The sequence below is a fragment of the Saccopteryx leptura genome, chromosome X (genome assembly GCF_036850995.1).
Source record: "Saccopteryx leptura isolate mSacLep1 chromosome X, mSacLep1_pri_phased_curated, whole genome shotgun sequence".
NCBI lineage: Eukaryota > Metazoa > Chordata > Mammalia > Chiroptera > Emballonuridae > Saccopteryx > Saccopteryx leptura.
In genome coordinates, this window is record NC_089516.1 from 19,748,798 (window position 1) to 19,771,550 (window position 22,753).

Sequence of the window (22,753 nt, forward strand, 5' to 3'; positions counted from 1 at the left end):
TCTAATGATTTTAAAGTGTTGGCCTTTACTTATAAGTCTATTATCTACTACTTATTGTTGTTTTGGGACCTGAATTACGCTACTTTAATCATCTTTATCATGATGATGTGATATGATTCTAACATCCATTTGTGGATAAAACTATCATTTCTGCATTTATTCATTTGGCAATTTTGCCAAATTTCAATTGAAAAATATATGCATTTATTTTGGACTGGAAATTCAATTCAGTTGGTCTATATGTATATCCTTTTACCAGTACCACTCTTCATAATCAATTTTAAAGTCAGAAAGTTTTCATTCTACCCTTTGTTCTCCTTTATCAAGATATTTTAGGCTCTTCTACAACCTTGACATTAATATATGAATTTCAGTGTCACTGAAATTTACATTTCTTGTTATTTTTTTTAAATTTAAGTGAGAGGAGGGGAGATAGAAAGACAGACTACCCATATGTGTCCTAACCAGGATCCACTCAGTGATACCCATCTGGGACGATGCTTTGCCCATCTGAGACCAGTGCTTGCAACTGAGCTATTTTTAGTGCCTGAGGTGGAGGCTCCATGGAGCCATCCTCAGTGCTCAGGACCAAGGCACTCGAATCAGTTGAGTCATGGCTGCGAGAGGGGAAGAGAAAGAGAAAGAGGAAGTGAAAGGGAGGGGAGGAGAAAGAGATGGTCACTTCTCCTGTGTGCCCTGATGAGGAATCGAACATAGGACTTTCACATGCCAGGTCAGTGCTCTACTCTGAGCCAACCAGCTAAGGTCTCCTGTTAATTAGTTGTGTGGTTTTTTTTGTGGATTGTTTCATGTGTCTTGGTTGTTAATATATCTGCTTATTTTGAAATGTCACTTGAAGTTTTGACTATATTTAAATTGGATTGTGTTCTTCTTCTTAAATAAAAGTGGTCCTTATATGACTTGGAATCACATTATTTGTTATATAATTTAAAAATAATTTTTGGTCTTTTACCCAAAGCAATCTATAAATTCAATGCAGTACCAATTAAAATACCAATGACATACTTCAAAGATATAGACCTCATATTCCAAAAATTTATATGGAACCAAAAGAGAACACGAATAGCCTCAACAATTTTAAAAAAGAAGAATAAAGTGGGAGGTATCACACTTCCTTATATCAAGTTATACTACAAGGCCATTGTACTCAAAACAGCCTGGTACTGGCATAAGAACAGGCATATAGATCAGTGGAACAGAACAGTGAACCCAGAAATAAACCCACAGCTTTATGAACAACTGATATTTGACAAAGGAGGTAAGAAAATACAATGGAGTAAAGACAGCCTCTTTAACAAATGGTGTTGGGAAAATTGGACAGCTACCTGCAAAAAAATGAAACTTGATCACCAGCTTACACCACTCACAAAAATAAACTCAAAATGGATAAAAGACTTAAATGTAGGCCATGAAACCATAAAGCATCTTAGAAGAAAACATAGGCAGTAAGCTCTCGGACATCTCTCGGAGTAATATATTTGCTGATTTATCTCCACAGGGAAGTGAAATAAAAGACAGGATAAAAAAATGGGACTATATCAAACTAAAAAGCTTTTGCACAGCTAAAGATAACAAGAACAGAATAAAAAGACAAACTACACAATGGGAGAACATATTTGACAGTACGTATGATAAGGGGTTAATAACCAAAATTTATAAAGAACTTGTAAATCTCAACACCAGGAAGACAAAAATCCAATCCAAAAATGGGCAAAAGAGATGAATAGACACTTCTCCAAAGAGGACATACAGATGGCCAATAAGCATATGAAAAAATGCTCAACATCACTAATCATTAGAGAAATGCAAATTAAAACCATGATGAGATATCACCTCACACCAGCCAGAATGGCGCTCATCAACAAAACAACACAGAATAAGTGCTGGCAAGGATGTGGAGAAAAGGGAACCCTCCTGCACTGCAGGTGGGAATGCAGACTGGTGCAGCCACTGTGGAAAACAGTATGGAGATTCCTCAAAAAACTGAAAATCGAACTGCCTTTTGACCCAGCCATCCCACTTTTAGGAATATACCCCAAGGACACCATAGAACGGCTCCAAAAGGAGAAATGCACCCCCATGTTTGTGGCAGCATTGTTCACAATAGCAAAGATCTGGAAACAGCCCAAGTGTCCGTCAGAGGACTAGTGGATTAAAAAGCTTTGGTACATATATACTATGGAATACTACTCAGCCATAAGAAATGATGACATCGGATCATTTACAATAACATGGATGGACCTTGATAACATTATACGGAGTGAAATAAGTAAATCAGAAAAAAACTAAGAACTATATGAATCCATACATAGAAGGGACATAAAAATGAGACTCAGAGACATGAACAAGAATGTGATGGCAACAGGTATGGGGGGTGGGGGGAGGGGGGATAGGCGAAGAAGGAGGGAGGGGGTGGGGGAGGGGAGGGGAGGGGCACAAGAAAACCAGATAGAAGATGACAGAAGACAATTTAACTTTGGGGGAGGGGTACACAGCACAATCAAATGTCAAAATAATCTAGAGATGTTTTCTTTCAACATATGTACCCTGATTTATCAATGTCACTGCATTAAATTTAATAAAAAAAATTAAAAAAAAACAAAACAAAAAAAAATAATTTTTGGCCTGACCTGTGATGGCGCAGTGGATCAAACATTGACCTGAAACACTGAGGTTGCCGGTTTGAAACCCTGGGCTTGCCTGGTCAAGGCACATATGGGAGTTGATGCTTCCTGCTCCTCCCCCCTTTCTCTCTCTCTTTCTCTCTCTTTCTCTCTCTCTCTCTCTCTCTCCCCCCTCTAAAAATAAATAAATAAAATCTTAAAAATAATTTTCTAGCTGGTTCTTGTCTTTGCTGTTTCTTGATAAAGGCTTTTGGATTGCAGTGGTTTTATTTTTTTTTTTTAGCGAGGGAGACAGACAGAGAGAGACAGAAAGAGGGACAGAGAAGGACAGACAGACAGGAAGGTAGAAAGATGAGAAGCAAAACAATTCTTCATTGCAGCACAACAGTTGTTCATTGATTGCTTTTTCATATGTGCCTTGACTGGGGGAGATGCTCCAGCTGAGCCAGTAACCCCTTGTTCAAACCAGCAGCTTTATGCCCAAGCCAACGACCTTGGGCTTCAAGCCAGCAGCAACCTTTGGGCACAAGCCATTGACCATGGGGTCATATCTGTGATCCCATGCTCAAGCCAATGACCTCGTACTCAAGTTGGTGAGTGCGTGCTCAAGCCAGATGAGCCTGCACTCCAGCCAGTGACCTTGGAGTTTCAAACCTGGGTCCTCTATATCCCAGGTTGACACTGTATCCCAAGTCCACTGCTTGGTCAGGCTGGATTGCAATGGTTTTTAAATTTTCAAAAGTATAGTTCAATTTGCCTCCTCCGTATTTTTATACACGTGTTAGCATATCTATTTATGCAAAAACTCTTTCTGGTATTTTGATAATGATGACCTTAAATCTGTAGATGTTTGGGAATATTGACATGTAAGCCATATTGACTCTTCAAATCCATGAATCTGAATGTTACTTCATGTATTTATATCACCTTTTATTATTCTCAGTTATGTTTCATAGTTTTCAGTGTAGAAATATTGCACATCAGATGTTAATTTTACAATAAATATTTTCTTTCATGGTATTGACAATAGCAATGTGTTCTTAATTTTAATTTCAGATTATACATTGCTATTATGTACAAATGCAATTAATATTTTTAAATAATGGGGTAATTTACATAATACTTATCCATGTTAAGTGCTAATTCCATAATTTTTGTAAATATACCTAACAAGTTGTGAATCCCTCAGCAAAGTCTAAATTTTAGAAATTATATTATTTCATAGGGAAAACTCAAGCCTAATCTGCTATGATTCTTCTTTCCACCTCTAACTCTGGACTACCACTAATATACTTTCTCTCAATATTGATTTGCCTTTTCTTAATAATTCTTATAAATGGAAATCATGCTATGTGTGGTCTTTTGTTGCTGGTTTCTTTCATGTAACATGATGTGTTTGAGGATTATTAGTTCTCTAGCAAGTATAACAATGTTGTTTCTTTCTAGTATAGAATCACATCCCTTTGTATGTATGCAAAAGCTTTTGATTATCTATTCACTAATTGAAGGATATTTGCATTTTTCCGCTTTTTGGTTATATGTATAGTGCTCTTGCACACCTTCACCTACCAGTCAGAATGGACCTACATTTCACATTTATTCTGTGGAAATCTAGTTGTGCAAGTTGTACCATTGCCAACAACATGGTTAAATCAATGTTTAACAGCTTACAGTGGTTTTCAAACTTTTTACACTTTGGTGTGGGTAAAATAGAAGAATTATTTCAGAGACCGTGAAAGCAAAAATCACCCTGAGCATAAGCAGATTCAACTAAGATCATTGGGACTGTAACCTTCATACAACATCAGGGTGATTGACTTTTGCAAACCCATCCAGACTGGTAATTGAAAACCACTGGCTTAAGATATTGACAAAGTGCTTGCTAAAGAGGCTGCAACTGTTTTTATTCATACCAGAACGCTGGAGAGTTCCCATTTATAAAAAGGAATGGTCTATTGATGCAAACAACAACATGAAAGCATATCTAGAGCACTATGTTGAGTGAAAAAAGTCAATGCCAAAATTTTGTATTCTATAAGATTCCATTTCTAAAATGTTAAAAAGACAATATGTTAGAAATGCAGAAGAGATTAGTGGTTTCTAGGGGTTTGGCAGGAGTGGGGAAAGCTTCTGGAGGGAGATAGATGTGGTTATGAAAATGTCAAATGAGTGATCCTTGTATGGTTTCATTCTGTATCTTGACTTTGTTGGTACACACACATACTTGCATATGTAGTAAAATTGTATAGAGCTAAGTACCCTCACACACACACAGACACACACACACACACACACACACACACACACATACAGGAATACAAGTAAGACTATGGATTATAACTATGTCAATATTCTAATATCCTGGTGGTGTGATGGTGGTATTGTACTATAGTTTGTGTGTGCGTGTGTGCCTAAAAGCACAATAAAGAATTTACCATATTAAACATTTCTAAGTGTACGTTTCAGTGGTGTTAAGTATATTCACATTGTTGTGTAGCCATTCTCCAGAACATTTTCATCTTTCAAAACTGAAATCCTCTATCCATTAAACAACAAGTTACGAATATTAAGGTGTACAGGTCAAGAGTCATGTGGATCTGCACAGAGGTAGGGGCTGTCTTCCTGTTGAGGGAGTCCTAAAGAAAGGACTCTGGCGGCTTTCTGGACCCTGATGTGGGAATGGGGTGAAGGGAGGTGAGCGGGAAGAGCTAGGGTTGGAAAGTTTTGAATACTGAGTCAGAGTGGAGAAAAGTCTAAACGTTTCCCCCTTCCTTTTCCTATAAGTAGACCTCAGCAAAGATGCCCAAATAAGACTTCTGTCCAGGGCCTCAAGTAAAGAGACCTAGGAATAAAAGCACAGGGACTAGGAATATAAATATGTGAAACAGTATGACCAGCCACAGGCCTGAGGCTCTGGCTGCCACTTTGTTCAGAGACTGGGAAGTATTGACTGCACCAAGTCTGGTGTGGGTAAGGCTGCTTTCCCTATGAGGCCTGTCTGATAAAGCCATTGTGATTGCCTAGGGTCAGGGCTGAAAAACCCCATAAAGGTTTTTAACTAGGAGTTGGACTCTTCGACCAACTTACTCACTTGCTCTCTAAATTTAACACATCTTATGAAGTTTGACTATGGCTTACAACAGTGATTTGCAAGCACCCAGTCCGTGAACCAGAGTTAATCACCCTGATGTTGTAATCAGGGGTCTCCAAACTTTTTACACAGAGGGCCAGTTCACTGTCCCTCAGACCGTTGGAGGGCCGCCACATACAGTGCTCCTCTCACTGACCACCAATGAAAGAGGTGCCCCTTCCGGAATTACGGCGGGGGGCCAGATAAATGGCCTCAGGGGGCCTCATGCAGCCCGTGGGCCGTAGTTTGGGGATGCCTGTATGCGAATTATAAAGTCTATAATCATCGGGTATATAATCTTCATACAAAATCAGGGTGGTTAATTCTTTCACTGACCAGCATGAAATTTCTGGTGGACTGGCACTGGTCTGCAGATTGGCAGTTGAAAAAACACTGGCTTAGGCCTGACCTGTGGTAGCGCAATGGGTAAAGTGTCGACCTGAAAATGCTGAGGTTGCTGGTTCAAAACCCTGGGCTTGCCTAGTCAAGGCACATATGGGAGTTGATGCTTTCTGCTCCTCCTCCTTTCTCTCTCTCTGTCTTTCTCTGTCTCTCTCTGTCTCCTCTCTTTAAAATGAATAAATAAAATCTAAAAAAAAATTTAAAAAGATAAAAATTTAAAAAAAAAGAAAAACACTGGCTTACAAGACACTTGCCTTACTTAGTTGTTCTTAAGAAATCCTGTGAGCGGGAGCTTCACCTATATTTCTTAAGCTACTTGTTGAACTTATTTGTTATGCTTAACATTTTGTATGAGTTTCATCTATTCCATTTGTCTCTTTGTCCTCTACAATGGGTACGAGTATTCTCAATACAGAAAACTGACGTTGCCAATGTATTTATTTTCTACAGTTTTTTTTTTTGTTGTTGTTGTTGTTGTTGTTTTTTTGTGGGAAGATCTTCAAGGGATAAAAAAGATATTTAACTGTAAAAATAGGGAGGAAAGCTGATATAGTCACTCAGTGCCATTAAAGTATCAGTTTTCTTATAGTTTCTTGTTTCACCTTCCTGATCAAGTGAGTTTTGTCTTTCTCATATCAAGATGGTGATTATATTTCGAAATATTACATACTTATCTAGGCAGGAATATGAAGAAAATGAAAGAAGGAAAGGTTGGTAATTCTGTTGGTGAGGCAGTTATTTTTCACAACTTTTCATCTGCTCCATTAATGAGAAAAGTCCATGCCAGACATCTTCTTTGGTGAAGTGTCTTTTCAGGCCTTTGCCCATTTTCTTTTTTTTTTTTTTTTTTTTTTTGTATTTTTCTGAAGCTGGAAACAGGGAGAGACAGTCAGACAGACTCCCGCATGCGCCCGACCGGGATCCACCCAGCACGCCCACCAGGGGGCGACGCTCTGCCCACCAGGGGGCGATGCTCTGCCCCTCCGGGGCGTCGCTCTGCCGCGACCAGAGCCACTCTAGCGCCTGGGGCAGAGGCCAAGGAGCCATCCCCAGCGCCCGGGCCATCTTTGCTCCAATGGAGTCTTGGCTGCAGGAGGGGAAGAGAGAGACAGAGGAAGGAGAGGGGGAGGGGTGGAGAAGCAGATGGGCGCTTCTCCTGTGTGCCCTGGCCGGGAATCGAACCCGGGACTTCTGTACGCCAGGCCGACGCTCTACTACTGAGCCAACCGGCCAGGGCCCCTTTGCCCATTTTCTAACTAGATTGTTAATTTTTTTACAATTGAGTTTAAAGAGTTCTTTATATATTCTTTTTCATTGAGATAAAATTGACAGTTAACATTTCTGTAAGTTTGAAGTGTAAAACATGTTGGTTTGGTACATTTATATACTTGATGATTCCTTTGTCAGATATGTAATTTTCAAATATTTTCCCCAGTCTGTGGCTTGCCTTTTAATCATCTTGGTAGTGTATTTCACTAAAAAATTCACAAAATAATTAATTTGGTGATGTTCAACTTATTCTTTTTTAATAAATTGAGATTTTGGTGTCATATTTAAGAATGCTTTGCCTAATCTTAGGTCATGAATATTTTTAACTATGTTCTCTTCTAAAAGTTTGATAATTTTACATTTAAGTCTGTATTTCATTTTAATTTAATTTTTTTAGTAAGTTGTGACATTTAGGTTCAGGATCCTCTTGGGTTTTCTTCTTTGTTTTTGTTTGTTTGTTTTTGGCTAGATATGTCTAATTATTCATGTATTGTTTGTTGTAAAGACTATGTTTCTTCCATTGACTTGCTTTTACACTGTGGGGAAAAATCAATTTGTGTGGGTCTATTTTTTGCTTCTTTCTTCCATTCCATTGAACTGTGTATTTCTGTCAGTATCACATGGCAGCTATATAACAATTCTTAAACTGAAATAGTTTTTTCTTTTTAAAAAATTGTTTGAGGCCCTGGCCTGTTGGCTCAGTAGTAGAGCGTCAGCCCAGCATGTGGAAGTCCTGGGTTCGATTCCTGGCCAGGGCACACAGGAGAAGCACCCATCTGCTTCTCCACCCTTCCCCTCTCCTTCTACTCTGTCCCGCAGCCAAGGCTCCATGGGAACAAAGTTGGCCTGGGTGCTGAGGATGGCTCCATGGCCTCTGCCTCAGATGCTAGAATGGCTCCAGTTGCAGTGGAGCAACACCCCAGATGGGCTGAGCATTGCCCCCTAGTGGGCATGCTGGGTGGATCCTGGTAGGGTGCATGCGGGAGTCTGCCTGTCTGCTGCCCTTCTCACTTTGGAAAAATACAAAAAAAATTGTTTGAGCTATTTTAGTTTACTTTAACTTATTTATTTAGCCCCAATAAATATGCATTTGTGGGTTATCTAAACTGCCTTTTCATAGCATTATATATATATACACCACTCATTCATATCTTGACCTAAAAGAACACAACTAAACATATTAAAAACGATGGAGCCCTGACTGACTAGATGGTGGAGCAGGGGATAGAGCATCGGACTGGTACACTGAGGACCCAGGTTTAAAACCCCGAGGTTGCCAGCTTGACCGCAGGGTCAGTGACTTGAACAAGGGGTCACTCTGTCTGCTGTAGCCCGCCCCCGGTCAAGGCACATATGAGAAAGCAATCTATGAACAACTAAGGTGCCACAACAAAGAATTGATGCTTCTCATCCTTCTTCCTTCCTGTATGTCTGTCCCTATCTGTCCCTCTCTCTGTCTCTGTCCCTGTCACAAAAAAAGAAAAAAAAAAAAAAAGATGGAGCCCTGGCCAGATAACTCGGTTGGTTAGTTAGAGCATTGTCCCAAAATGCACAGAGGTTGCTGTTTTGATCTTTGATCAGGGCACATACAGAAACAGATTGATTTTCCTGTCTCTCTTTGTCTCTCCCTTCCTCTCTCACTAAAGTAAATAAATAGAAGTCAAAAATTAAAAAAAAATAAAACAAGTTGAAAAAATATAACTTATTTTCTTTATGGTTTTAGAAATTCAAAAACAAAATAGAATGTCATATTTGAATTTTCTTGCTCATCATATTAAAAATGAGGAACCATAGACCTAGTGATTGTGTTTATGAACCTGAATGTTCTGGCTTCATTATGTGAACTGCAACTACTGTGCAACATCCAGTGCATTGTGTTGTCAGAAAATAATTTTTGGCAACATGGAAATGCCATATATCAAATGCAAATGAACACAAAGCCATTTAAAAAGTTTATTAACCTAAGTGATTTGATTATTTTTTTAGATCAATCTAATCTGTCCCTAATTCTATCATTTTATTGGCACAAAGATTATAGTGAAAGCTCATTTACCTTGAAGTCAGAAGACTTATGTTTAAACTGAATATAGGCCATATGCTGTATACTAGCTCAGTGGTTTTAGATATAGCTCTTAAATCTTTGCAAATTCAGATTTATGTTCTATACAAATGATATAATCAATAAGTCATAAAGTCAGAAATAATATGTGGAGTCTGTGTGTGTGTTCATGCATGCAAGTGTTGTTTATGAAAATACCTGGCAAACAGTAGGACGTATACTTATTTTTCTTTTGAAGAGTTGTATATTCGTGAGCCAGTAAGTTCATGGTAAACCAAATGAAGTGCACATATGGGGGAAGTGGGTAGACAGCTTTCTCTGGCACTTTGTTATCACCCAGAATGTTTCCATTAGCTGTTAAGTCCCACAGCTTATTAGTGAAAGAAACTGCCAATAGAGTAGATACAGGGAGGAATGAAAAATTGGATCGACTTACGGAGGCAACAAATCTGCCACAAACTTTAAGGTGAAGGTTTAGAAAGAAATGGGTTAAAAACTACCCTATATATGTGAATATAAATAAAACCAGTACCCAGGGTGGAGGATGGCTTTGTCAGGAATCGCTGCCAAATTTATGATCCTATCTCTTTGCACCTGAATGTACTACCTATGCTTCAAGTTTGTTTCCAGTAATTAGTTTGAGCTTCATTTTGTTTCAGTTTATGGGAAGAATTTTTCTTCTGTTCCATGATTCTTTGTATCTTTGCTTGCTTGCCGTTAGTGAGGCTTATACCTCTGCCCAGTTTTTCTTCTGGCATCAATAATTGTATTCTAACTGATATTTATTTATTTTTAGTGTAACTGATATTTAAACACTCCTTCTTCTGTTCTAATGATAACTTCCTCTGTCATAGCAGAACAAATGATCATCCTAAAATATTTAAAACCCATCAAAAACAATGGCTACTGGCCCTGCCCAGTTGGTTCAGCGGTGGAGCGTCGGCCTGGCGTGCGGGGGACCAGGGTTCGATTCCCAACCAGGGCAAGTGGGAGAAGTGCCCATTTGCTTCTCCACCCGCCCCCCCTCCTTCCTCTCTGTCTCTCTCTTCCTCTCCCGCAGCCGAGGCTCCATTGGAGCAGGGATGGCCCGGGCGCTGGGGATGGCTCCTTGGCCTCTGCCCCAGGCGCTAGAGTAGCTCTGGTCGCGGCAGGGCGACGCCCCAGAGGGGCAGAGCATCGCCCCCTGGTGGGCAGAGCATCGCCCCCTGGTGGGCGTGCCGGGTGGATCCCGGTCGGGCGCATGCGGGAGTCTGTCTGACTGTCTCTCCCCGTTTCCAGCTTCAGAAAAATACAAAAACAAAAAAAACAAAAAAAACAATGGCTACTATTTTTTGAAGTTAGACACTGTATGTGTAGGATCAGATTTAAATATCTGTTATGCAGACATTAATACTCTCACTTTATAGGTGAGGAAATACACACTCAAAAGTTTTAAATAACTTGCTTAAATTTGAACCCATGTATGTATGACTTCTAAGTTTTTGCTCTCATCCAGTAGGCAATATTTAAAACTGTTATATTAATTTGCCAAAATACTAACGTGCAATTCTCTATCACTCTCTTACTTTTCATTACAATGCATGTAATTATGGATTGTAAAATCTTTTTTTATAAGATGATTATACCTACTTATTGACTTTAGATTATGGAAAGCTATTATTTATTTGTTATTACAGTAAATAGATATATCATCATTCAGTGGTAGTGGGCATATTTAGGAGATGGCCCCACAATAATATGGTAAGCAGCTTCTAGCATGGCTCCCAACAATTTTAGTTTCCTGGTATTCATGGCCTTGTATAATCCCCTTCATCTTGAGTATAGGTCGGACCTAGTGACTTGTTTTTAATGAGTAGAATTAGGATTATTAGAATATTTTATTCTAATGAATAAAATATGGCAAAGTGATGGTTATTACATGTGGAATTAGATGACAAAAGTGTGTGCCTTCCATTGTGCTGGAACTCTTTCTTGCTGCTCTCCTACTTGATAATAAAGCAATCTGCTATGTTTAGAGTTGCTTTAAAAGGAGGCTGACATTGCAAGGAACCAAGGGAGACCTTTAGCCAACAGCTCATGAGGACTAGAGTTGTTAATCCATCAGTCCAATGGGAACTCATTGCTGCTGGCAACCACATGAATAAAGTAAGAAGAATTCTTCCCAGTTGAGCCTATAGATGAAGGTAGCTTTGAGAGAAACCTAAAGCCAGAGTACCCAATTAATTTGAGTTTGGATTCTTGATTCACAATAACTATGAGATGATAAATGTTGTTTGTAAGCCATTAAGTTTTGGGGAAATTTGTTACACAACCATCAATGACTCATACAAATAAGTTATCTATACTTTTTAAAACTGCTGTGTTCAGGTGGTATGCTCTAGCTAAGACCTTGTATCAAAATGGAATGTGACCTTGAACTACTTACCAAAACACTAATGCTGAAGCCTCTAATCTTTGTAATTCAGAGGAAAATATAGTTTGGCTCAACTTTTCTTTGCTAAGTCTTAGTTTGTCAAGATTTGAGCAAACAGGGCAATGAGAAAAAAGAATCATGTTTATGACTGAAGACAAAGAAAAATCATCTTATCACAGAATGTATGAAACAGTGAAAAAGCTTTTATTCTCACTTCAAATCTTTGTCAAGAATGGGAATATACCTATGTTAAGGTAATTACAAAGTGAAAATTGAGAATTTCACACAACTCTCTACTCCAAAATGATTTTGTGTACTCTCGCCTATGAAAAAATAAGTGTAGAGGTTTTTTTGTTTGTTTGTTTTTTGGGGTTATTTTTGCAATGAAACTTTTAAAAACAGTGTGTTAGGGCCCTAGCCTGATAGCTTGATTGATTAGAACATTGTCTCAAAGCTCAGAGGTTGCCGGTTTGATCCCCAGTCAGGGCAGTCTCTCCCCTCCTCTCTCTCTAAAATCAATACAATAAACTTTTTTTTAAAAATAGTGTATTAGATTCCTAGTACTACTATAAGGAATTACTATAATCTTGGTGGCTTAAAACAACAGAAAACTATTCTCTCTTAAGTTCTGGAGGCTAGAAATTTGAAATCAATATCTTGGCAAACTTTATTTCTGTGAAGTCCCTGAGGGAGTATCTGTCCTCTTCTCTTCCAGCTCTGTGACCCCTGGTGTTCCTTAGCTTGTGGCTGCATGACTTATATTTGTGCCTTCATCTTCACATAAGTGTCTTTTCTTGTGAGTCTTCAAATGGCATTCTCCTGTCAGTGTGTTTCTGAAATTTCTCTCTTCTTTTAAGTACACTAGTCACATTGAATTAAGACTCATCCCAATAACCTCATCTTATGTTGATTACATCTGCAAAGACAGTGTTCCAAAATATGGTCACATTCAAGGTTCCTGGGATTAGGACTTCAACATATCTTTTCAGGGAACACACTTTATCTCATAATAATTAGCATTCCTTTCCTTTATCTTATAAAGTCTTTTTTTTTTTTTTTTTTTTTTTTTTACAGAGACAGAGAGAGAGTCAGAGAAAGGGATAGACAGGGACAGACAGACAGGAACAGAGAGATGAGAAGCATCAATCATTAGTTTTTCGTTGCACATTGCAACACCTTAATTGTTCATTAATTGCTTTCTCATACGTGCCTTGACCATGGGCCTTCAGAAGACCGAGTAACCCCTTGCTCGAGCCAGCGACCTTGGGCTCAAGCTGGTGAGCTTTTTTTGCTTAAACCAGATGAGCCCGCACTCAAGCTGGCGACCTCGGGGTCTCTAACCTGGGTCTTCCGCATCCCAGTCCGATGCTCTATCCACTGCGCCACCGCCTGGTCAGGCTAAAGTCTTTTTTTTTAACATCTGTTGTTTGTTTTGTTACATCATTCAATGTTTTCTATACTGATCAAATAAATTATCCTTTTTATCATTCCATAATTTTCTATAATATAATTGTCTACTATTTTATTTTCCCTACAATATTTTATTTGTTGTCCCCTTCAAGAAATTATGGTCAATGTTGTAGCAGAGATTTCTTTACATAATTCAGTAAAATAACATCTCTATCTTTATCTCAAAAGAGCATTAAAAAAAACCTTGTCTGTTAAATAAGAATAATTTTTTTTGTTACATCTGATATTAACATTCTGAGATTTATTCTAATTTTAGGGATTCCATGCGTTGTGAAATTCTCTATCGCAAGTTATGTTAATAAAAGGTAGTTGGAATATCTGCCAGATATTTTCCTGTTATCCACAAGTTGATTGATCTTGGACACCCTCTAGAAGGTAGAGGAATAAAATGATATTACCCCAAAGGAGCAAACTATAAAAGTAATCTGTATGCATTCATCAAATATATATTGCTTACATCTTGTGGTCTAGTCACTGAATTAATTAGAAGTAGCATTTTTTTTTTCATTTTTCTGAAGCTGGAAACAGGGAGAGACAGTCAGACAGACTCCCGCATGCGCCCGACCGGGATCCACCCGGCACACCCACCAGGGGCGACACTCTGCCCAACAGGGGGCGATGCTCTGCTCATCCTGGGTGTCGCCATATTGCGACCAGAGCCACTCTAGCACCTGAGGCAGAGGCCACAGAGCCATCCCCAGCACCCAGGCCATCTTTGCTCCAATGGAGCCTTGGCTGCGGGAGGGGAAGAGAGAGATAGAGAGGAAAGCGCGGCGGAGGGGTGGAGAAGCAAATAGGCGCTTCTCCTATGTGCCCTGGCCGGGAATCGAACCCGGGTCCTCCGCACGCTAGGCCGACGCTCTACCGCTGAGCCAACCGGCCAGGGAAGAAGTAGCATTGTTAATTGAAAGACTATAGACTTTAGAGTTAGAAAATCTTGTATGTCAGCACTCGCTTTACCACATGCTAATAATTCTTTTAAGTATCCTTTTTTTGCATATATGAAATGAGGTAATAATAGGACTTAAATACTTGTTTGGAAGATTAAATATGATGGTATTAATACAATATTTTTGATAAAATTGGTAAAATGTCCTTCATTCCTAGCAATTGTATTTTATAAAATTCATAAAATTCATAGACACCCCCCTTCCAGAAAACCACTCAAAGCTTCTGATTTTCCTAAGTAAAATGAATATTGTGTCTACATTGATGGTTTATGTGATAAAATCTATGTAAATATATGGCATAGTATATGTCCTTATATATATTGGGTTTCTCCACCAGAAGAATTGTAAGATACAAAGATTAATGACAGTTATTCTTTAATTTTGTGAGAATAAGTTTATCTCTTTACCAGGTTTGTTCTCATTCATCAATTCATCTGCATATTCAAAATAACTTTGTACACTGTCATATTATTTTACTCTTTTGTCCATACAGTGTTTTTATTTCTATTCAACTTCAAGCAAACAGCAGAATTAACACAACATTCAGCAACTCCACACCAGCTTTTCTTACACAAATGAAGAGTGATAAATTTAACAGGTACAGACTTGGATTTCTGATAGCCTCTCACCCAGCCCTGCAGCTCATAGAGACAGCTGTGCCTTGACGGGAAAGCAACATCCCTGTTGCTTTTTCCAGTACTTACTTTAAAAGAGTCAGATACTAACCTGTTTCCCAAAGTGGCTGTACCACTTTGATGCAAGATACTGACACCTAGTAACCGACCCAAGATGTACCATATTGGGGGGTAGTGGACATGCCAGCCTCTGGTCGTCTGGTGAGAAACAGGGCTTTGAAAACACATCTTGGAATATGTCAGCATGCACAATTCTGGACTTGGGCTCACAGAAGAAAAGGCAATGAATCTTTTCTTTTTTGTAATCTCCGTTAAAGGTTTCCTGATGCTCTGCACTATTATTGTAAACCTGTTCTTCTTACCTAAATTTTTTCTCCTTTAAGTTCATTGTTGCTATTCTTATATTAACAATCTGATGACCACATCATAGTACCAAAATATCCCCCCATATGGAGTTCAAATTTGATCAAAACATAAACCGGGGTGTGTGACCCTATACAATTATAAAGGATAGGCAGAAGGAATAGTCACCCAAAACCTCTATCTGCTTAAGTCTGGGCTGTGAGAATGAGAACAAAGAAGAGGATAAATCTACATGCATCACTGAACTTGAGAATACTGCTTGGGGCTCCAAGGTTGATGTCTGTCTCCTGGCTTACCCCTACTTCCCAGACAGCTACTCATCAAGTTTGGGCACGTATTGTCCCATTCTGCCTGGTAACACATGCCAGCCACTGGGACTCTAGCTCATACCTTTTGTGGAAAGATGTCACCTTGAATATGCCACCATGGTCCTCAGTTCAGTTGCTAAAAATGGGCTTGTCACACTTCAGTGGCTTGCCCCACTCATAAAACATGCAGACATAGTGGTGATGGCCTGTTCCCTTTGGAGGCCCAGAGCTCATACAAGTAGAGAGGACTTTGCCACTGCTGATATCATTGCCCCTCATGTTCACCACCTGGAAATGGTGCCATTCCTTATATTTGAGGTCCTTTCTGCTTTTAGCATCCCGATCTGTCAAGACGAAGGTGTAAAGTTTACTTGGAGAAAGGCCATCCTATGCTATCCTGGTGAGCCGGTTCAACCTGAATGAGGTCACCACTTTGCCCAATTTGTCAACCTCTGCCCTGCGTATTTGACCTGCACTGGGTGTTGGAGCTGTTTGACCACTTTCTGCAGGCTCACAGGCTGCAGGTCCACAGGCATCACAGGGCCAAGCAGGAGGACAACTGGGAGAGACGCGGGAGACCAGGTGCAGGTCAACAACACTGACTGTATATGTCATATAATTTAAATAACATTATGAGATATAGAATTAAAGCTCCAACAAATCAATTAATTTTCTCAGGATAAAATAGCCCTTGAGTTTCAGACCTAGAGTGCAAATCCAAATTGTGTGTAGGTCTAACAACTTTGATCTATCCACTTAAGTGCCAAATGTACATGCTTAAGGTACAGAAGAAAGGGCAGGGGCTTTTGAATTAAAACCAGAAGTACAGCAAGAGAAGCAGAAGGCAACTAGACTTATACTAACAAGAAGCACATTTTGAAATGGAAGTTTAATGAAATCAATGTGTAGAATGTACACTGATCAACCAGAGAATGTCAAACTCATGAGATATAGCACGCTTTACCCAACATCAAGTTGAGTTCATTTTAAGAAGGGATACGCAGCAGCACAGTGTGGACAACAACGTTTTGGTAATCTGGTGATTCATAACACAACTTTCAGTACCCCTGTCACTCCATTCTTAGAACATGTGTGATCATGTTACATGAGGTCGGCACAGATTACTTTAGGGAACTCACTGGGTCAGAGAACTCTTCAACTTTTGTAACTTGCCAGTCATGTAGCTCTTTCAGGGTAAAGAAATAGCTCTATTCTCTGGTGTAACTGCATCTTCTCACTATTAATTACACATCACTTGATAAACCACCTTGACAGTGAAGGTACTTAGTCTGATTCATAGGGCTCAGGAGGACTTTCTTGGATCTCATATACACTCATAAATTCCTGGGGTTAGTGTTGCAACGAAGATTGCACTAGATTCAAATCCTCAGGCGTTTTTGAGGATAGGATGGCCACAAAAACCACTGTTATACCAAGAATAGCTGTTCCAATAGAACAATAATTCATAAGTATTTTTTCTATTATTTAATATATGGTAGGTACAACCTTCTTCCATTAGCTACAGTGGCTTTTCTCTAGCCATTAGAGGGCCATGATGGAGAGAGAACACATATAAGAAATCCAGTAACTAAGATTTGAAACGTCCTTCTTAGCCTGAGATTTTAACATCATGTCATGCCCCTTCACCACCTCCATGACTTTTACCACCCTTCCCCTTAGTTGAATATTACTGAATGAGATTTAGCCTTTGACTTGGTATCATTGATTAATTTGTGAGAATTTGTATGAAGCTTCGCCTGTTTAAAAACTCCTTTCAACTTTGAGCATAGCTATTGCTGTAATCTAGGGTATGAGAACATTTGTCAGCCAATTTCATGTTTCCTGACTTCTTAACAGAGATTATTATTCTGTACAAAGTATTCTTGTAAATGAAAATTTAGAAAACAAAAGCTATTACAGGTTGTCTAAAAATTACTGTGTTTTAGAAAATTTAAGGTTGATTTTATGCCATTTCTGTGAATGTTCCCCAATTTCTCCCCATTCCGCATGAAGGCAGATGTAAATTTGTAAATGAAATTATTGATAAAATAAAATAAATCACCATGATAAGCTTAATTGTTTTGTTCTTTTACCTGCAGCAAAATGTCAGTGGTGGGCATTAAGACTTGGCTTTATTTCTAGTTTTGAACATCAACGAAGAGAGTTTGTGCAACACGATAGATCATGAACAAAGTTAATATATACACAGTGTACATGTCGACTATGGAAATCATAATAATATCAATAAATAAAAGGTCCTTTAGTTAACATAGAATGAGGAAATGATGGTTCAAAAATAAATAATGAGGCACTATTTTTTTCTTTGGTTCCTCAGGAAAAACCTGTTTAATTAAAGATACTTATTAAAACTTGATCATAAAATTCAAATTCTATGTGACCTACATCTAGCTACTAGACTATTCTCTATTTTAAGCTTTGTGTGTCTGAAGACTTTGACTTGTTAATGAAGTCATCAGAGGAATAGGCTAAGTCTTTAGTTAAAACTGTTTGTTCCAAGATGCTCTGCAAAATGTGCTCCAGGCTTTTCCAAGGCAACTCTTTCATTTTTCCCCTCTTAACTTAAAACTAAAGCCTTCTTGTCATGCTTAATTAAACATCTGAATCAAATTAATTATTTTGTAACTAGACTGGTGTGTAGGATGTACATTTCAAATTTAGCATGGAGCATTAATTGAAGAGACAGATTGCTCTTTATAAAATATGATTATCTTTCTTTTTTCCTTCAAAAATATAATATATAGAAGCTGGAACATGGACATGAAAATTGTCCAAACTTGCACACCAGATAAAAGCGAGAGATATTCCAACATGCTTAGCAAAAAGGTATATATTATATTCTTAGACATCAGGCAACTGATATGTGCATATGTGTGTGTATGTATTTATACTCAAACTCCTTTCATGAAATTAGGAAAGATTTTCCTTTTTCTTTTTTGTCCATCATCCTCTATTTCTATGTAAACTATAAACATACTTATGTAAGAAATGCCTGATGAATTCTTCCTACTGATTCTTATTATCTTAGAACATCAAGAATAATTATTGTCAAAGAAAGCCTAATGTTGAAAAATGACATCCATCTGCTCAATTTTTTATTGGCCTGCTGACAATTCACTTTGAGATAATCTGGGTCAGGACCTGTTACTTTGCACTGAAAAGCAAATTATGCAAATAGGGTAACTGATTCATATAACGTTACACTTTAGGAGTACTAACTCTCTCAGTTTTAAAGGAGAACCAGAAATCAAAGTAATATAAATAGCCCTCCATATCTATGGGTTCCACATCCATGGCTTCAACCAACCATGGATCAAAAATATTCAGGAAATAAATGTTGCTGACATGTCTTATGTAGTTAGGCCTATGATGGCTGTGTCTGCATTGAATTATACAGACTCATTTTTCTTGTCATTGTTCCTTAAACAGTACAGTATAACAATTATTTACATTGTATTAGGTATTTAATGTAATCTAGAGATGATTTAAAGCATAATGAAGGACGTGTGTAGGTTATATGCAAATAATAGGTCACTATATAAGGTCTTGAGCATCTGCAGATTTTGATATCTGCAGGGTGTCTTGGAACTAATCCCTGTGGACAATTGTACTCTGTGTCCTTAATTAGATTGTCTAGAGTATTATCTCAAGCAATGTTTCCATGTCTTCATAGAAAATATTTAAAAGATTCAACTATTAAAACACTCTAGATCTTGTAATCGACAAGTGAAGCAGATATGTGCAAGAGTTATACAAGTTTCTGCATGTGTCATGTAGAGTATTGTACAATACAGTTTTTAAATGTCAATTACTGTCATTTTACATTAAAGACAAAGCTTGCAAATGAAATCTTAATCTTTTTATTGTTGACAGCCTGTAGGTGGAAAGCTATGTAATTTAACCACCTTAAATAATTCCCAGAGCAGTTTCCCTTTGCAAAGGTAAATTGAGTTAATTTTCTTATCCTTAGAATTACCAGAATGCTCTCTTATACACAGATTGAAAAGTTTCACCTGTGCATTCAAACAGTTGTTCATATTTCCAAGCATAAATGAAAAGGAAGTTTGACTCTGTACAAAATCTTAACTATTATTTATGAATAAAATAGAAGAATTACATGCTCTAATGTGTGAGGGGAAAGACAAATGACCAATTTTTTAAAGAAGGTAATGTGGTATGATAAAACATTTCTAAACATAAACTCTATGTTTTAGACCCTGTTATACAGGATCTGAACTGGAGAATTAAGTTCTAGTTCCCCACTTGATTGCTCAGTAATCTTGAGGTAAGTCACTGTCACATTTTGTGCCTAAGATTATTTATCCATAATGGAAAAATGGTGGTAATTTTACTTGTCCAAATTGTTTAATACCCTGTGGGGATAAAAATTAAAGAGACATTAAATGCAAAAGCAATTTGTCAACTGTGGGGTGAATACAAGAGTAAGCTTTTTAAAAAAATCTGTGGCTCTGGCCAGTTGGTTCAGCAGTAGAACATCAACCTAGCTTGTGGAAGTCCCTGGTTCAATTTCTGGTCAGGGCACACAGGAGAGGTGACCATCCACTTCTCCTCCATTCTCTCTCTTCTCCTACTGCAACCATGGCTTGATTGTTTTGAGAGCATAGGCCCCAGGGCACTGAGGAGGGCTCCATGGAGCCTCTGCCTCAGGCACTAAAAATAGCTCGGTTGTGAGCATGGCCCCATAGAGGCAGAGCATTGGCCTCAGACACTGGTTGCTGGGTGGATCCCAGTCAGAGTGCATGCGGAAATCTGTCTTTGTATCTCCCCTACTCTCATTTAATTTTTTTTTGTGAATAAGTATCTTTGTTATGATATTTTAATTATTTTCATTAGAATACTAATCTTTAAAAAATCAAATTGTCAATTATAGAGCATATTTAAATATTGATGAATTAGGTAGAATATTAAGCTCCTATATTTATCTAAATTTTTTTTATAAAAAATTTTTCTCTGTAGTTAATATTATTTTTATTTTATGTGTTTTCTTATATTCACTTGGAGAATTCTATCATACGATAATAGCAAAAGCTTAAACATAAATCTCAAGCAAATTGACCAGTTTATTCTTTAAAAGAAAAAACTCAGCTTATTTAATACAGGGGGAACAAAAGTAGATTTATAGTTCTAAGTACATAAAACATTTTGTTCTTGTATTATTATTTATTATTTTTGTACAATATTATTATCCATACATAACTATAGACTTTTGCTCACTCTTGTCTAATCCATTTTTGCTTTTACCCTTTTAAATATTTATAACCTTTTATATATATATATATAAATTGATTTTTGCGAGAGAGGAAGGGGGAGAGTGAGAAAGAGATAGAGACAGGAACATTCCTGTATGTGCCCTGCCTGGGGATTGAACTGGAAACCTCTGTTGCTTTGGGATGATGCTCTAACCAACTGAGCTATCTTGCCAGGGCTTAAATATTTATATATATTTTTAAAAAGACAACTTCATTTAAAGGCTTAATTTTGGGAAGAAATGAAAGACACAGAACATGAATATTAAATCCCAATATTTTATATTTAGTATACTTATATTTAGAAATACATTGAGAGATTTAAAAAGATGGAGAGAACATTAATGTAATCAATGACAAGTGTAGACTGAAATGATTCTTGTCAATTAATATTAATGCATTTTGGAAGTTTCATAAGGCTTATATTTAGGTATGAATTTTAAAAACCTTTTATCAAATGTCTTCTGTTTTCAATTAATTGTGCTCAGTGGTGAGATTCAAATAATTTAACAACTAGTTCTCTGACCTAATGACGGTTTTAAGTATAAAAAAGTGATATACCAAAAGGTAGTTTATTACATATATCATGCATTTAATACTTAAATAAGAACAATTAATAAGGTACACAAAACTAGACTATGTTATAAGAAAGAGTTTTACAATAGTAATGAAAAAATATTAATCCTAACAAAAAACAATAAAACTGTTATTTAAGGTGTTTCTATATTGCTTCTTGATTGGAGTCCTCACTTGCAACTTTTTTCACCTATGGACAGAACGAACATCACTACGGGCACTTAGAATACGCTGCTGCACAGATGAACATTAAAAAAGAGTAAGGAGTATAAATTTGTGATTTCCACATTGGGCAACTGTCCAAGGTCCCACCGTAGAGAGAACCCTGATTACAAGTGCCATGTTAAAAACTGGTTTGCCAAACTCAGCAAAAAATTAGGTCTCGGTTCTGCGGATCTGGTGTGAACCTGCTGAATCCCATCAGCAGTTGTGCTGTTTATCATGCCTTTTAAGGCATGCCATTTCTGCCCTTGTGAGTGTGTGGTTGGGCGGAAAGAACAATAACATATCTGTTAAATAAGTATTTCTTGTTTTGATAAAATCGAATGATGAGAAATTATGTGAATACCTGAATATATCTCTACTCTAAAAATTTAAACCAAGGACCAGAGACAAGTATGACAAGCCACCCTCTTCCTAAAATTTTAATCCAATTAAGTTTTACACTCAAAGTATGATTACTTTCTAATATGTGTATTTTAAAGAATATATAGACTATTTTAGGAGAAATAGAAATAGTAATCCCCTGGTCGGGGGTCAAGAGTTTCTTTTTTGATGACTATTTTCACAATATAGCCTAATGATCGCCAGTATAAGTCTAAAATTCTGCAAGTAAATTCAAGTCTTTCATGAAAATCTAAAAATAATTGTGAACTTAACTTTATTCAACTCATTTTTTTCTCATACATACAGATAGATTTATTTTTTAAAAGATTGAAATTGAACTAAGTACATCCCCTTATGTAATTCTTGGGTGGCCTTTACTGCCATTTGACATTGAGCAGATGAGCTGTCTATGCTTTTGCCTTATTCCAAGTTTTAAATAATTTCTCTGACACCAGAATTCTTTCGCAAAACATCTTCTAAAAGTGATTTGGATGTATGAAGCAAAAGTCTACTGTGTCAGTTAAGAAGCTACATTCAGCTTCAATTTTCAGTCCTACTGCTTTGCTGTACTTCTGTAGAAATGGCTTATGTTTTTACACACCTCTGTCTCCCAAGCTATTTCATTCCCTGTTGCTTAACCTG

At 37.6% G+C, this 22,753-nt stretch overlaps 1 pseudogene; it reads right to left on the minus strand.

The window, feature by feature from the left end:
* Positions 1-15,634: 15,634 nt before the first annotated feature.
* LOC136386113 (phosphatidylethanolamine-binding protein 1 pseudogene) lies at positions 15,635-16,180 on the minus strand (annotated as a pseudogene).
* Positions 16,181-22,753: the final 6,573 nt, after the last annotated feature.